The 18,017-nt window shown below is 30.7% G+C and overlaps 1 protein-coding gene and 1 long non-coding RNA gene across 2 annotated transcripts in view; both read left to right on the top strand.

Moving 5' to 3' along the window:
• The window catches only part of LOC126735622 (nephrin-like), a 1,136,035-nt gene that overhangs the window by 916,573 nt on the left and 201,445 nt on the right, over nt 1-18,017 (top strand). The window lies entirely within an intron of this gene.
• The window catches only part of LOC126735642 (uncharacterized), a 58,023-nt gene continuing 56,139 nt past the window's right edge, over nt 16,134-18,017 (top strand). The window contains exon 1 of the long non-coding RNA XR_007660485.1: nt 16,134-16,318. This is a non-coding gene — a long non-coding RNA (uncharacterized LOC126735642). The remainder of the gene's footprint in view (nt 16,319-18,017) is intronic.

Here is an 18,017-nt window from a genome sequence, read left to right as displayed (position 1 = left end):
TTATAAAAAAATTGTGTATTGCTTTTTATACATGCAGGTTAATATAACCGTAATGAGTAAATGTCAGCTTCTGTGAACTGCGTGTATCAAAAATATACACGCATTCTAAAATCACTACTTTCAAAAAAAATACTGTTATTGTACCCTTATTGTCTTAACCAGTAATTTTCAAAACAAAATTATGAAAAAAAATTTTTAATTCGGGCACATAATTTATGTGTAACCGGGTGCAGAGGTCAAAGTGTTAAAAAAAATCTTTTAATAAAAATATATTATATAGCTTTATGAAAAATTATGTATACTATTTATAAACCTTATAATAATTTATACTTAATCTGTACTACAAGAATTCATATATTAAAATTTTTAACATGATTAACGGATCTAGAGAAAATTGGAAATTGATGCGTGACTTAGATATTTATGGGTCATCAAGGAATAGTGCGATTCCGGGGCGTTGGTCTGCAGAGGATATTAACAACTATTTTGTTAATATACCACAAGTTAATCCTGATGCGGATTTGTTAAATTTTTACCTTAATAATACATTATCAAAGGCCAATGTTTTTCATTTCAGATTAGCTACGGATCAAGAAGTTAAAGATGCTCTTTTTCAAATTAAATCAAAAGCCATTGGAGATGATGATATTGGTATTGATATGTTGCTACTTTGCTGTCCTATAATTCTCCCTGTAATAACACATTTAGTAAACTATAGTATAGAAAGATCATCTTTTCCTGATAAATGGAAATGCTCTTTGGTAACACCTCTTCCTAAAGTAAATAATCCTGTAGAATTGAAGGACTTACGCCCGGTTAGTATACTTCCTACTCTTTCTAAGGTCTTAGAAAGAATTCTTAATATCCAGATAAGGGAATATGTACAAAAATATAATTTACTACCGGAAGTACAGTCTGGATTTCGACCAGGATACAGTTGCTCGACGGCGCTTTTGAAGGTCACAGATGATATTATTCAAGCTATCGAAAATGACGAACTAACTGTCTTTATTCTTCTGGACTATTCAAAAGCGTTTGACAGGATAAATCACACTCTTCTTTTGGCAATTTTAAAATATCTGGGTTTTAATATACATTCATGCACCTTAATTGCTAGTTATTTGCAAGGTAGAAGTCAAAGGGTAAAATTGAATAGTAAATTGTCCAATGCAAAACAGCTTTTATTTGGTGTTCCACAGGGATCCATTTTGGGACCTCTTCTGTTTACATTGTATACTTCACAGATGGCCAAATACATTACATTTGCACTTCTTCATTTTTACGCAGATGATACACAAATGTATAAATCCTGTAAGTTACACCAATTGCTACAAACCATAAATCAATTAAATGAAGATTTAAGTACGCTTCTATCAATCTCACAGAAACATTGTTTAGAGCTCAATCCTTCTAAATCTCAAGTCTTACTTTTTGGTAGAAACAGGGCACAAAATTCACAATTACCTAATATTAAATTAACGTTAAATGACGAAAGTCTTATTGTCACCGATTTTGCTAAGAATTTGGGCCTTATTTTAGATAGCAGTTTAAGGTTCACTCAACACATTAATATGTGTATAAAGAAAGCCTTTATCAATTTAAAACTTATATTTAAGCAAAGACACTTATTAACAACTGCAATGAAAAGGATGCTCTGTGACTCTTTAGTGCTTTCTTTTATTTTAATTTTGCAGATGTAGTATATGGACCATGTTTGCTAGAAAGAGATAAATACCGTATCCAACTAATACAGAATCATTGCGTAAGGTTAATTGGGGGTCTGCGGGGCAGGGAACAGGGAGTATCGGCTAAATTAAGAGAGTTGAACTGGCTTAGAATAGATGAGAGGCGTATTTATCACTCAATAGTTTTAGTTTATACAATAATAGCAAGAAAATGTCCAGAATATTTATACAAAAAAATTAAGTTTCGCACTGAAATACATAACTTAGATCTTCGCGACAAAGGCTCTATAACCATACCACGTCACTCCACGTCTATCTTTGAGAGATCTTTTATTTATAATATAGCGAAGCTTTACAACAGGATTCCAAATAATTTGAAACATTTGCTGGAAGTATCTTTTAAAAGAAAAATTAGGTCTTACATTAAATATTTGATGTAGTATATTATGATGTTTTATAGTGGCTAATCTGATTGCAATAATGTTTAGGGTGTAGTACTTATTGATATGAAATACTAAACTCACGAATTTACATATAACTTGCTTTTTTTTATATAAATTATAGTACCTATGTAAATTGTTATGTAGTTAGTTTTAGCTTAAGGTATAGGGTTCAGTAGAGTAGCTATAAGCTAGACTGCGCCGTAATAGACCTTAGCAATAAGTTTATATCTTTGTATTATATGGGAAAATAAAAGTCATTATTATTATTATTATTATTATAACATTCCAGAAATATATATTTGTCAAGAAATTACTTCTTATATTCACTAGTGTTATTCATGCAACACCTAACCTACATATTTTAGTAAACATTGATGGTATACCATTAATAATTATCAAGAAGATAATATTCTCTATATTGTAACGTGAAAGATTTCTTATAAACCCATAAATAATAATATATTGCAATTAATACAAAATTGTAAATACTATGTCATACTAGATTAATTATAATTATACAGTTTCGCTTGAATACGTGTAGGGATATACTATGTATATTATTTTTTTAAAATTTTTTTACAAGAAATCTTGAGAATGATGAATGGATATATTCAGCACAAAATATCAATATTAATTATTATATAAAGCATGCTTAAATGCATTATGTAAATAGAGAGATTACTAACAATTTTTTTTAGTCTACAAATAGAATAGGGAATATACTAGTGACAAATTTCATAAATGCCAAATCACACTATTCTGATATCAATTATATTATAAACTAGCTTCTTTTTTACATAAAAATTAATTTTCTGTATAGGATTAACTAAGTTTTGCATTTGTACATTATTTTTTAATTATCTAATTAAAATTTAGGCTTTGTCTACTTTGCTTATTTATTGGTTTTTAAAACTAACCTTTTTAAAAGATATATAGACGAATCAAATCAAATCAAATCAAAATGGTTTATTAGTCAAAATTGACAGTTTTATAGGTCAATAAAAATTACAAAGAAAAAAAATTATATTGACAAATAGGACTATTCTCTCGATTTTAAAACTGTGTTCTCTAGTAAGCACAAGCAAAGAAGGGATGCTTTTTCATCCCTTTTACAATTCACAAATTACCATCCCGTTTACAATTTACAAAAATAATTTTACAAAAATAAAAATAACGTTTTTATATAGGAATGCAAAGTAAGATATACAATTAACTAACCTAAGATTTTAAGACAGGCAGCGGCAGTGCGAAAACGGACGAGCGCAAGGAGAGAGGACAGACGAGGCAAAAAAAGACTCCAAAAAATAACCCCAAGATGCGTGCATCGGTCTAGGCTTTCAAAAAATATACGTATGTAGGATACGGAAAAAGACAGAATAAAACTAAAAACGGAATTTTAAAATAGAATTTCCGAACATTCCACTGAAAATTAGCATATTATATATACATGTATATCTTATGTTACATGTTACTATTTCTTGTATTATGTTATTATATGCATTATTACATTTTATATATCACCCTACTTGAATTAATTGCCAATTCTTTGCTCCATAAATAGTTTAGATTTTATTTGACCAGAGAAAGCTCCCAAGGGCATTTGCTTCATGTCAATATTTAAGCCATTCCACATTTGAACAGCTACATACTTAAAGGAACGTTGAAATGCTGCGCTTTTATGCAATGGTACGATAAAAACGTTGTTATTTCGTGTGGCATGCGCATGTTCGAATTCTTGAAACTGACATCTTAAATTAAATGGTTAAATATAATTTACTATGCGATATACAAAATTACACCTATGTAGCTTTCTTCTATTGTTCATATTTAATATTTTATTGTTATTGAGATAAGGCGATATGTGGTTTCTGTAGGGGATACTATAAGAGAATCTCATGAATGACGAAGACGATAGACGCCGATCTTATGTTAATAAAGCGGTCTATTATTAATACATTTACCTTCTTTTACTAAAAATTGCAATTTTTTTAACTGGTTTTAACTTTACAAAAACGATTTTTGTTGAAGTAATATAGTAGTATAATAAAAAAATCTATATTTTTTTAAAATTGTCATTTATTTTTTGGGTATTTTTTAAATTTTCGGTCGTCTATCGTTATCGTATCATATTGTTACAATATTAATTACGCTTTATACGGGATTTGGAAAATCCTTACTTTTATTCATTTGGTTAAAATATTTAAAAATGACCTTCTTATAAATCTTTCTTTCAAAACTTTATAAGTACGAGACTGCTGACTGAGACACCTACCATAATTACAATTGCCTTCGATGTTTAATGGAATTCGCCACTGAATTTCATTAATCACTATCAACGTTATCTCCACTTTAATTATTTGTTATTGTTTACAATATGCTGTGCATGGAGAAGATTTCACGGCAATTGAATTGCTCAACCGGTGGCAAGCCAGTGGCGCCGCGTGTCGAATTATTACGATTTTTCCCGTATTTATACTTTTTACTAGGCACTCTATGGTTTTCTTATTAGTGATCTATGTATGGGTTATGGTTGGGCCCATAGCGGTTAAACCCATAAAGTAACGAGCGAAGTTCCTCAATCTCCGGTATTGCGCTCAGACGTCTTTTGGACTGCTACTTAAGCAGTTTCGCGACGCATCTGGGGGGTCTTTCCAGCTCCTGCGTCTGTTGTACTCGTGCTGTCCACTGTCACGGAGAGAGATTAATCATGTCGTGAAATAAATCTAGTATCATCTCTCTCCGCCAGCATATTTTTAGCTAAATTAATACTAAAAACTAAAATTCATTAGTGTTTCTTCATTTTCAATCAAATATTTTTTGAAGCAGGATGGTTCTTAGTGGTTCGATGCCTCTTGAAAGTTCGTAAGTAGTTTTTACCGTTGGTGACATTTTATTTGGTGTACCGTGTTTCCATTAAGAAATCTCTCTTAGGGCTCCTTAAATATGAATTTGTAAAACGCTAGCCATGACCCAGCAGTGATGAGGATTTCGCCCTGAATCCAAAAAGCAGATAATTTCGCCGCTCCTTAGCCCCGTCAACCCACATCATGCCTTAAGCTCTATGTGGTGAGAAATAACCCATCGCGGGCTCTCGCCCCCGAAAGAAGAACACCATGGAACTCGACCCGTAAGCTTACTAGCCTTTTTCTTTTCCTCTTTAATTGATCTTAACCATATTCTTTTGATTTCTTTGTCCTATGATTTAACATGAATTTATTATTTTATCACCTTCTCATTTTAATATTTAAGTTATATTTATTTTATAATTATGTAAATTAAGACAATTCAATGTTACGCTTTATTATGTAATGCTTCCGAAGTGATCACTAACGAATTCGAACGAAACGCTTCGAACGAAAGAAATAACGAAGGTTATAAACTTATGATATATATCTTTTATTTATTTTTATTTACTTTTTTAATACCATCATGTATATTTACTTTCCATGTAGATTTTGTTTGCCTTACAACTTTAATAAACACCCTATTTAAATTAAATTAAGGTGTTTTACTACTGAGTGAGTGAGTGTGACTGAGACAACTGACCATACAGAGAACTCACGAAGCCGGCCTGATAGGTTCTTTTTTTTATCATTTAAATTTAACAGGGTTTCTGGAACCTATCAGATCTAGGGAGTTGTTCTTATTGTTTAGAACTTTTAAATCAAGAGTGTCGAACAAACTCAACTCTCTAGAAATAGTCCTTGTAAACCGGTTAGTCTTGCCGGACTATTATTTTTGTCATAACAATATGAAATTATAATAATTTTTTTATTTAAAGTAATTAGTGTGTATCAGACTGTTCCTTACTCCCTAGTAGATGAGACCAAATAGTGGTAGTACTCTGAAAATGGTCTAATAGAGACCGATGATATTTCTATGCATATTGAACTTTAACGTAACGGAATGAAAAGGTATTTTATTAATAAATACTAATTTAGTAAAATTAAATTATATTTCATAAAAAATTCTAAGCGCATAATATAAATGGCTGTATAGTTTGTTATCGTAAAATTTTGTGTTTTAACTGCAAAAATCACAAAGGAATTTATTTTCATTCAACAAGCTTTAAAAATTCTATTAAAATCATGCCATAAATCAGGTTTTACAACTAACTGTTTAAAGATTTTCCTTAACAAATTCGAGACTCTCTTCTCTACATCTTTTTAGTGGTTAATTCGCTTTGTACTAGACGGTGAGCACGGCTAGATAGTAGTTCTTAATTAAATAATATATAAGTCTTAGATTAGTTTTTGCATTGAGTGTTTGATTTACTTGATTTTAATTTAATTTTAATGAAAAGAATAAAGTAATTGCTATGAATTTTACCTAATAAAAAATGCTAGGTAAAATTTAATATTGCCAACAATACACATGTAGGATTTTTAATAAAATCTAGGTCCATTCATTAAATAAAACATTGATGAAATTAGTAGTACACAAAATATATCATTGGGATATTAAAATAATACTAGACTAAGCTCTGTATAGGTAGTTCTATTTACTATCTTCCGATCTCAAGACCAACACCGTCTGGTTTACCTAGACTATTTGATGCTAAAAAATACGAAAACAATGCTTTTTGCAATTTTTAATACTTCGTACTTAATCGTCTTGTCAGTCTTAATTGTATTTATCATAGATTAATACTCCTTAGATTCGACCTCGAAGTCGAATACTGAACGTCGACTGATAGCGCCCTCTGAATGTCGAGCAGTAGTACTAACTGGAAGCAAAAATGGGTTTGCGATGTCATAATAACGATAAATTTCATTGTGGCACCAAATTTTAATTTCGCTTTTGTATACTTTGTTCTTAAATATAGCTGAAAATGTGTAAAACTATAGTATCTAGATTAAAAAAATATTAGGTTAAGACTTCTTTTATTATGACAGTACACACACACAGTTATACATCTACTTCACGTCTATTCACACTATTGTTTACTTTTTTTTAAGCGATCGATTTCAGTGACATTTATTGTGATAATCGAGTTTGTCATTTCCGAAACGCGTCTATATCAATCAAATGGAATTTAGTTTTTTTTTTGGAGTTATCATTATCCTTTTTCTTGAGTCCATTTTAGTTTTACTCACTGAATATTGTTGTAAGTTTGTTTTTGTTAACCGAAGTTTCCTACCTTATTGCCTGTTGCAATCAGTGATTTTGACATCGACGTTTGCTACGTCGCTTATTGATTTTTTTAAACTACAAACTAAACCAGTGACGCCAGGTTTACCCGACTTTGAGGTGCGCCATTGCCTGGTTGTGACTTGTTTACTTTAAACGTTGCTTACTTTATCTTCCATCCCCTTTGTAGCAAGATGTCAAATAATAACCGATGTTATAAATGCGATAAGGAATGTGTATTCAAGGAGGAGAGACAACACCTCTTCGGCCTTCCATGCGATATATGCCATTGCGTAATCTGCAATAACTGCAGCAATGCGCAGGCGCAGGAAGTAAGTTATCCCCAGTTATTCTCGGACCCTTTTGCATTTGTGTCTTGTCTGTATCACAGAAGTAAAAAAATTTTACTAATACACTACAGATAGTACAATCAATGAATGCTGAGATTGCTGCTTTAAATTCGAGAATCGCGAAGATCGAATCTAATATACATGCCGAAAAAAATTATTGATGTTAGCAAAAAGCTAACATCTCTGGAGCAAGATATTAAGCATAGTAAATCTTAGACGAAATTAAAACTCGATACTTCAGAACTTGAAATAAAAGTCAATGGCATTCAGCAGAAACTGGATTGTCTAAAATGCAATCATCCTACTAATAACTTGGCTCAGGATAATATAAGGTACCATAGAATGACTCACTTGAGGCTCATTTGAATACCCACAGTGAGCAAACATAGTTTATACTTTACCGAGGATATAGTTGTGGGATGTGCCAAGCCTGATAATAATGTTAATTCTTTACTCACTGTGGTAAAATCAACAACTGCTCTTCATATATCCAACATAAATTACACTGTATCAGATGATATTTTAAAAGCACATCTTAAAGATATAGTGCCTGGGGCGGAAGATGCCTTTATCACAGTTGTTAGGCTCAGAACAAGTGGAACATCGAATTCCTTTAAGATCGTTGTACCTAACAAATATCTCAGCGTAATTACTAAAGCTGAGAATTGGCCTAAGGAAGTATATGTGAAGAAGTAGAGCTATATGCAACATCCATCTCGTCGCTTCTCAAATACAATTCAACAGAAGGATGGAGAGTTTCGCCTAATAAAGGGATCCAGAAACCACTCGCAGATTTATCTGAACAGCTACACCTGATTTTTTATCCCGCCGCTATAGATTTTTATTATCAAAATGTTCGCGGTTTAAATTCAAAAGTGATTCCATTTTGCAATGAAGTTTGCTTAGCAGAAACTGACATTTTTGGCTTAACAGAGACGAATTTACAAAATGATATCGCGAACTCTAAACTGTTTCCGGACATTTACGATGTACACCAATGTGACTGAAATCTAGATAGAATTGAATTGTCGAAGTTTTTGTTAGCTGTTAAACGCGAGTTTAAAATGTTACCTCTGAATTTATCTGATTTGCTTCAAATTGTAAATTCTATCGAGAATATAGGTGCGCAATTGTCCTTTGACCATTTTACGTGCTTTGTATTTATTGTCTATATACTTCCTGCTAGTAGCAGAATTGTCTGAGTGCGAAGTTCATTTAAGTAGTTTTTATTTTATTAAATGTGATTCTTATTATCCTTCACTAATTCAGAATTTTAAGGGTAAATTACCTTAGAATAATAATTTCACCTACAATTTACTGGCACAGAATTGTTTTAATTTTAGACGTGCTACTATCCAATGTTATATAGCTTAATCAAAGCTGCTGACTAGCAGGAGATCTTTGCCTCCTTGGATCTTGTTTATCTACCTAATTTATCTTGCGACAACTTTTACAGTACACTTAATGAAATATTTCATAGAGCAGTTCCGTTATAAATCTAAAAAATTTAACTCAAGAAATATAAAACTCGTTATTAAGAAAATCAGTTGAAAATAGTTCCAAGCAATATTAAATAACAAATTAGGGTTGTTTCTTTAGAATTTTTTCGAACAGCCGAGAATCGAATTATTGTAGACTCCTCCAATTTTTGCAACTATGTGCAGAATAAGATAGAAATTTCACGTATTCCCGGAGTAATGCTGTTTCAGGATCGTACAATAAAAGATTCAAAACAAATTGTTGATGCTTTTGGAACTTTCTTTCAAAGCATATGTATTGAGTCGGACCCATCTAGTATTAATGTTGATACTGAATCGAGCCAGACTATTATCAACTCTCTAAATTGCTCTTAGAATTTTTGGGAAGGTGAAATTGTCATCGCCTTTAGTAAACTAAAAAAAGTTGACCTCCGCTACCGATGGCGTACCAAGTCTTGTCGTTAAAGGTTGTATTCGCGTTACTGTCTTCAACAGTATTTCCCGATAAATGGAAGACTGCAAGAATATCCCCGATATTCAAAAAGGGACCAAAGAAAAACATTCAAAATTATAGAGCTATATCATTCTTACGTAATTTCTTCAAATTTTTTGAAATAGTTCTTTATAACAGAATATATGCCCATGTCAAATTAGACATAGTACTCAATCAATTTGGTTTCGTCAAAAATCGCCCCTGTACAGTAAATCTGGCTTGCCTAAATGATAAGTGGTGTCAGCATTTCGATAATAGAGGTCAGGTTGATGTAATATACCTTGATTTCTGCAAAGCTTTTTGAAAGCGTTTGGCAACTTGTCCACTTTGTAATTTTTCAAAAGCTAAAATTTTTTGGATTTTCTAAGAATTTAGTTGCTTTAATAAAATCTTATTTACGAGGTCGGAAACATTTTGTGGAATATGAAGGCTTTAAGTCTCCTATATTTGAACAATGGTTGGGAGTTCCGCAAGGATCTAATTTGGGCTTGCCTTCTTTATTATTTATAAACGATCTTGCCAAATTACTGTCTTGTCAGAGTTTACTGTTTGCGGATGATATAAAATTGTTCACAAAAATAGATACTGAAGACGATTGTGAAATCCTTCAGGTAAATAAAGTTAATAATTAATAATAAAGTTGAAAATTAGTGCAACGTCAATAAACTATATTTAAATGTTAATAAATGCTCTATTCTCCTATTTTCTAGAAAACGGATGCTGATCAATTTTGACTATAGAGCAAATAATGTTGTGTTAGCCAAAGTGGATGAGGTGATCGATCTGGGAATTACTTATGATGCGAAATTTCGCCAAGCACGTAGCAAAAATAGTTTCTGACTCTGCCAAATTGTTGGGTTTTATTTATCCAAACTGTAGATATTTAGTAATAATACCTTAAAACTACTTTTCTTCTTTTACATACGCTTAAAATTAGAATACGGATCTCTAATTGGGTACCTAATTTATCCTGCTAAGCTACCTGATAGGTGATATTGAGCGCATTCAGCACAAGTTTATGAAGTATCTCTGGTTTAGAGAGGAAAGTGTCTTTCCGGCAAGAGGTTTGAATAGTCGATCATACGTAAATAAACTTAATATTATACCCTTAGCAACAAGAAGAGAAATTCTTTCTATAAAATTCTTATATAACCTTATTCATAACAAGATTGAGTATCCCACCCTTTTGAGTAGATTAAATTTTCGGGTACCAAGAATAAACTTAAGGTATTTTAGATTATTTTGTTTAAATCCCCTATTAATATAAGGTGTCAGAATTATATAAATAATCATTTACATGAACCGTGCTATATTTTTGTTGACAGTTTAAGGTCTAATATGGAAAGTATAAAATAGATGTGTGATGCGGAGTCTTTCTAGTATATATATAGATAGTCTGTTTAAGTACATAGAAAAATAAGCGGTTTTATTTTCCATTTTTATTATTTTCCAAAAGATATCTAGGTCTGGGTTTCAGAACTTAAACAAACGTGTATTACTATATTACAGAAAGCGAATATATTAAAAAAATCAAGATATAATTGAAATTAACATTTATACACGGTTGTTAAGTTATTACATAAAATATCAAAATTCGTCCAAATTTCACAACGTATAAAATTACAACTTAATTTATTTATTTATTTATTTATTTATTTACGGAATCCATTTACAAAAGTGTTACATAGCATACCCATACAAACATATATATTCAGATACAAAACCATCTATAAATCAATGAAAGGTGTAGATGAGTTAATTAATTAAAGCCCCTATGAAATCATATTCTTTAACTGCCCCTTAAAAGATGTAATCCTAGAGTCAAAAAAGCTTATCTGTCCTGACAGACCATTAGCACTTCGAGCCATTCGTGTAATTGCCTCATTAATACCATAATTGGTACGGTGGAATGGGACTGAAAATATTTCTGATTGTCTATTCAATCTGGAAGGCACCCTAAGTTTAAAAAGAGACAATAACTCGGTACAATCTATAGTAGCATTTAAAACCTTATGCATAAATCATAAGTCGAGTAATGTTCTTCGTGACTCAAATGTGGGTAAGTTCAGGCTATCCCTGACCCACTGATAGTAATACTCCTGTCTCCTGTAACCACATTTAAAAGCAGCCACCCTTAAAAATTTATTTTGAGTTTTTTCAATCTGCTCAATGTAGCAGTTATATGACGGGGACCACACAATTGAGCCATACTCCAACATGGGCCTAACAAGAGAGCAATAAAGTAATCTAAAAGTAAACAAAGACAAATCAGATGTAGACCGTTGGATAAAACCCAGCATTTTCATTGCCCTACCAGTCACCTGATTGATGTGACTTTTAAAAGACAACCTGGAGTCAATAAATATTCCCAAGTCAGAAACCTCTGTTTTAACACCAATTGCTACATTATTTATTTTATAAAGAAAAGCAATAGGGTTTCTTTGCTTAGAAAAAGTAATCTTATGGCACTTATTGATATTAAGGGCCATTCTATTCAAGTGGCACCAATCAAAGAACAAATTAAGGTCTTTTTGCAGAAGCACAGCATCGGAAAGGAATGTGATAGGCCTAAATAGCTTCACATCATCAGCAAACATTAGCACACGATAATTTTCCAAACTAAATCAATCAAAAAAAGGCAAAACAAAACAGGGCCTGAGTGACAGCCCTGTGGCACCCCGGAGGGCACCAAAATTTCAGAGGAACATGTACCTCCAAGATTAACAATCTGGGTTCTACCTCTGATGAATCTCGAGATCCACTGAAGAAGAGGCCCCACAATACCTAAAGCCCTAAGCTTCTACAAGAGTACCCCATGGTTAACTCTATCAAAAGCCTTGGAAAAATCGGTATATATTGAGTCAACCTGAAGTCCCTTCTCCAAGCTGCGGTAGAAGCAGTTGACATACAGCATCAAATTAGCATCAGTAGATCTGCCTTTCATAGATCCAAATTGCTCAGGATTAAATAAAGATTTAAAACTCCAGGCAATCCTATGACTGACCAGGCAGTCAAGCAGCTTTGTCAACTCAGATTGGTTACACACAGCCCGATAATTGGAAATTTCATTTTTACTACCAGATTTAAAAATGGGTTTTAGAAAACTTCTCTTTCAGAGAGTGGGATAAGAACCAGTACCTAGAGATTTGTTAAAAATAAACAGTATTGGTTTTGTAAGAATACAAACACATTTCTTTAGGAAGAATGCCGGAATCCCATCTGGTCCAGAGCAAAGCTTATTCTTAGAGGAAGTAATAACCTCATAAACATCCTACGTTGACAGAGTTAAATTGCTCAGACAAATTGATTTATCAAAATCAAAAGATGGTATGTCATTGACTTCCTCATCCGAATAGAGGGATGAAAAGTATTCTGCAAACATATCTGCAGTATCCGAGATATTCATACTAATCCTGTTATTGTGTGTCATTCTGGAGGGAAGGCTAAAACCAGTTCTTTTATTTCGAATATATGACCAGAAGTACCTCGGATTGCTAACGGGATTCATTTCCACCTTATTAATATATTATTAATAGCACAACTCTCTTAAGTACTCACATTGATGTTTCAAAAATACAAATTCATCATATTCCTGCTGTTGACCACTAATTTTAAACTTTTTGTGAATTTGTTAAATGTGCAAAATATACTCAAAAGATCGATGCTAAATTTGATTGAAGTCATGGATATGAATTAGGTGGTACAATTATGAAAATCCTATACAAGCATACTCAATTTTAGAGTGCACAAAAGTACAGAACATTATCATTACACAGTACATACACATTAGCATATGCATATTTTTAAAAAGCAAGCCTAAAAAATTATATTAAAAAAGTTAAGTAATTTATTACACTCTGGTATACTAGATACAATTTGACGCCCAAAGAGTATAACATTGTAATAGTTTAAGACCCGTAATGATGCAATTCAGGTATTAGGTACTTAGCAAAAGAGATTTTAAAGGTTTTATAACAAGTTAAGGATATAATATATTCTGTCCGTAATACTTCAGGGTATTATTTCAGTACATGGCCAAACTCCAGGAGGTAATTAAGTTAGTAAGTTCCATAAGCATATGTCCAGAAATGCTTCATTTTCAAGATGCGGGGTGTCAAACTTTTTTTAAAAATCGCTTTTTTCTAAATATCTTAATAAGCTTTCAGTTTATTTTGTTCAAATTTAATAGTCATATTAAGGACAGTAAGAGGCTAATTTAGCCCCAATTAGATTAATAAATTATTATGTCCACTGCTATCCCAAAATACACCCTAACCAATATTTTTGAAAAAAAAAATTATTCGCTACAGACTTTTTTGTTTTTATTTGTCTCAAATTAAGCATCTAAAAATAAAACTTTTTTGTTTTCTGAGTTTCTTACATAATATCTCTCTTCGTTTGCAAAATAAAAAATAAAAAATGAAAAGCACTTTATTGCATGTCCCTGGGAAAATAACATAATAAAATATTAGAACCCCCAAACTAATTTAACTAATTAAGCAATGAAATTTAGAAGGAAGTCGTGGCTTAAATGTTTTTGCACATATTAAAACTAATTTCGATATGAAAAATTTGCATAAAATAATCACATAAGGTAATAATTTATAACAGCAATGTTTTAAAAGTAACAAAAAATAAGAGTGCCATGGAAGGAAAAACAATTGCTTTTCAAACAAATCTGACTTTGACATAACATACTCAAAACAGTGCGTATTTAACGATTGCAATTATTTGAAGTGTTTCGAAGGGAAGTAAGCTAGTAAAATTACTAATATTGGAAAATGGTTCAATTTACAAATACAGAAATGGCCGATATGCATTTTGCAGAAGAAAATCCCCATGCGATTACAGAAGTTAATTTTCAGCAAAAGTTTTCCGTGAATGCTTGGGTTTGTATTATAGATGATTAATGTACCTAATTTTTTACTCCCGAGATTAAATGTCAAGAATATCCGTAATTTTTGGAATTTATATTACCTGCACTATTAAAAAATATCCCGCTGGAAGTAAGAGGAGCAATGTGGCTCATGCAAGCCCCATCCACTTCACTTCAGCATAGTATCTCGTTAATTTTTGGATGCAACTTTTGGAGAAAACTGGATCGGGCGCGCAGGTCCACAGTCATGGCCACCCAGGTCACCGGATTTAAAACCGTTACATTTTTTTCTTTGGGGGCATTTAAAATCCCTCGTTTACAGAACTCCAGTCAACACTGAAGAAAAATTAACCCAACGGATACGCCAGAAATATTTCAACAAGTTCGGCAATCAATGTAAAGACGAGCTAAAGTTTGTATTGGGGTTGAAGAAGGATATTTTCAGCAACTATTATAAGTCTGGTGATATTTATTATTAATTTTTTTTTTAATAATAGTTTAAGGGCAGATCTAATAATAGGATTTTTTTTAATTTGAACAAAATTGACTGAAAGCTTATTATGTTTTTAATGTTTAGGAAAAACCGATTTTTAAAAAAGTTTGACACCCTGTATCTTGAATGAATGCAATGTAATGAAGCATTTCTGGACCTAAGTTTATGTAAACTTTTTAGCTTATAATTACTCATAGAATCTCCTGAAGTTTGGCCTCGTACTTAATTAACACCCTGTATATAAATAAATAGGACACGTTTATTCCATTTCTTTAACTAGCAAGTCGGTGATTAAATTTTTTTAGCATATCTTTTGTAGTAATAGTAAATATATAAATTTTATTTAAAGATGTTAACTTCCAACCATATACTACCACGCGGGCGGATGCGCTAGTTTCGGCTAGTTTATTATGTTTTATTATAATAGCAAATTTAAATGTCATTAACTAAGTGTTTCCCAACAGAATCATGGTTTGAATTATTTTCTAATAATTTAATAAATTTAGTATAAATGAACATTCTAAAGGTATATACTATAGGTCATCTTAATAGCTCGTTTACTATTGTATTTTGCATTAATCTAGAATTAATGTATTAGAATATTGCATAGTGTAGTGTCCCTCAATTAGATATTATGGTGAAAATGTGGGTAGCGGGATTAGGGGCAGCAAATCAAACCTTAAGTTTTTAAATAGCCAACGTTTCGACGATATATATTTTTCATCTTTATCAAGGCTAAAAACAGATAAATTTCCTCTATTGCTTTTATTAAAAATAAGTTCGTTTCATTCTTTTTCCCGTTCTTTTCTTTCTTTAATAAATACATAGAGTTAGCAAAGACACAAAAAAAAACACAACGAACCAAAAAAAAGAGAAAAAATATAAATAATAATAAATTATTCCACAACTATTGTACCTTTAAATTTGTTGTACCAACTACCATTTGTACATTATAAAACACAAATTAAAATTAAATAAACATAAATATAAATAAATTGGATGCTGAGGTTAATTTTCAACAATAATCTAGGTGCACAATATAATTTTGTTTTAAATAAGTATAAAGGCAAAGTACTTAACAACGGTACCCGGTAATTTTGGAATTTCGAATGAATTTGTATTGATAAGACCCAAATTGTTTGAGAATATGGGACCTTAGTCGTCTCCGTCTCTTATTGTCTGCGTATAGTATTTCATAATTTCTGTTTTAAAAAAGATCTCAGATTGCCTTATGTATATACAATTTTATTGATGTTTCTTGTTTTGTGTTAATGTTATTAATGTACCTGGTTATTGTTATCTGTATATGTATGTACAATGGAGGCTGGTAGTCATAAGTTTTACGAACACCTCTAAATTTTTTATATTAGGTAAGTCAACAGTTTTTACTCGAAATTTTATTAATAATTATTTTATCTATTTGTGTTTATTTATTTATATTTTGTTATTTATTTATTTTAATGTGTATATTTTGTTTTATACTCATAGAAAAAAAAAAATTATTGTTAAAATAGGGTGCTATGAATGCGTTGGAAGTTTTAGTTTTTAATCAAGTAATCACGGAAAAATAGTTTTTATTGCATTTTATGACTTAAAACGTTTACACGCCTATTTAAAATGTCCAAACTATTAATTTTGGCATTTAATTAATTTTTTTAAATGGCACATTATTGGAAATAACCACTTTTGAAATGCGGTTTCTTTTTCCCAATAATTTGATATAATTATTTTTTAAATCGGTTGATAAATAAGTCCATAATAAGAAAAAAAATCACATAAATAAACGCATTTAATTAATAAAAAATAGCATCGAAGGCTTTGATTTGAATAGGCTGCGTTTGACTCGTTCTTTATTTATTTTACAATTGACATAATACATGACATCTTGTTAAGCGCAATTATTATTTGTTATTTAAATATATTTGCTAATATTTGAAATGTTTACCAATGAAGAAAAAGTTGATATGGCGTACGCTATATTCCCGCGCATATGTACTTTCAAATATGTACTTTTCTTTAAAAAGCTTATAATAAGATAATTTAAAAACCTCATATTTTTTTGTTTGTTTACCGCTTCTGTGTACCTATGTAATGTTAGGTAAATATTAAATAAAATATGTAGTATTTAGTAAAAGAGAAATTTGTTATTTTATTTTTAAATAGTAATATGACGTTTGACAAAATATGATGTGTTATGTCAGTTAAAAAAAATAAGCAAGCGTGTCATTATAATGCTTCCTCTTCGTTCATTTACCAAATTCCATTTGTTTATCATAAAAAGTAAGAAAGTTATTAAGTGTTTTTTTCTAACCCTTTTTTCTGTGTCACCTGGTATGAAATATTTAAAATCATGATTAATTTTTGTTTCTGGATCAGCTGTTTTTTTTTTGAGCTATGATTCATTAAATCAAAATACAATCTACTAAAATGAAACTAATATTTTAGTAATGAGAGCCATAAAGTATAAATCAATAATAATATGATCTCAATCATAATATATGTATGTGGTTTTGCTTATTGCTTGAAATTATTATTAATGTTCACTAATTTGAGCACAAATGGGAGTAATTCAGTATTAATCTAAATCGTTTTATTAAAAAGACCATGTGAACTCATAATAACTAAAAATTATACGCAATTCTTCCAATTTTCTCTTTTATCCTAGTTGATAAATTCCTAGACAAAATTATTATATCTACATAATATTTAATTTTTATTTAAAATTGCTTAAAACTATTTTCTATTGTACTTCTTAAATAAAATTATAAAGATAGAACTCCTATTAATTTAAAGAATTTCTAGCTTCAACTTTTTAACATTACATAATTAAATATCATCAAAAACCTGTTATATAAATTGATATAGCTTTTCTTAAGAAACTATTGATATACTAATATACGCGTAACTTCTTATAACGAAGTTTTTGAAAATTTAAATTAAAACGTATTTTGTTACAAAGTTATCTTGCTACGGCTCTGTGTTGGCCGGATTATTTTTATCGATTTATATTCCTTTACATTTGTACTTAAAGAACATTCTGTTAAAATTCTAGAAATTAGTAGAAGAATC

This window comes from Anthonomus grandis, chromosome 4 (assembly GCF_022605725.1).
Source record: "Anthonomus grandis grandis chromosome 4, icAntGran1.3, whole genome shotgun sequence".
Taxonomy (NCBI): Eukaryota; Metazoa; Arthropoda; class Insecta; order Coleoptera; family Curculionidae; genus Anthonomus; species Anthonomus grandis.
This window is presented reverse-complemented; position numbering and strand designations above follow the sequence as displayed.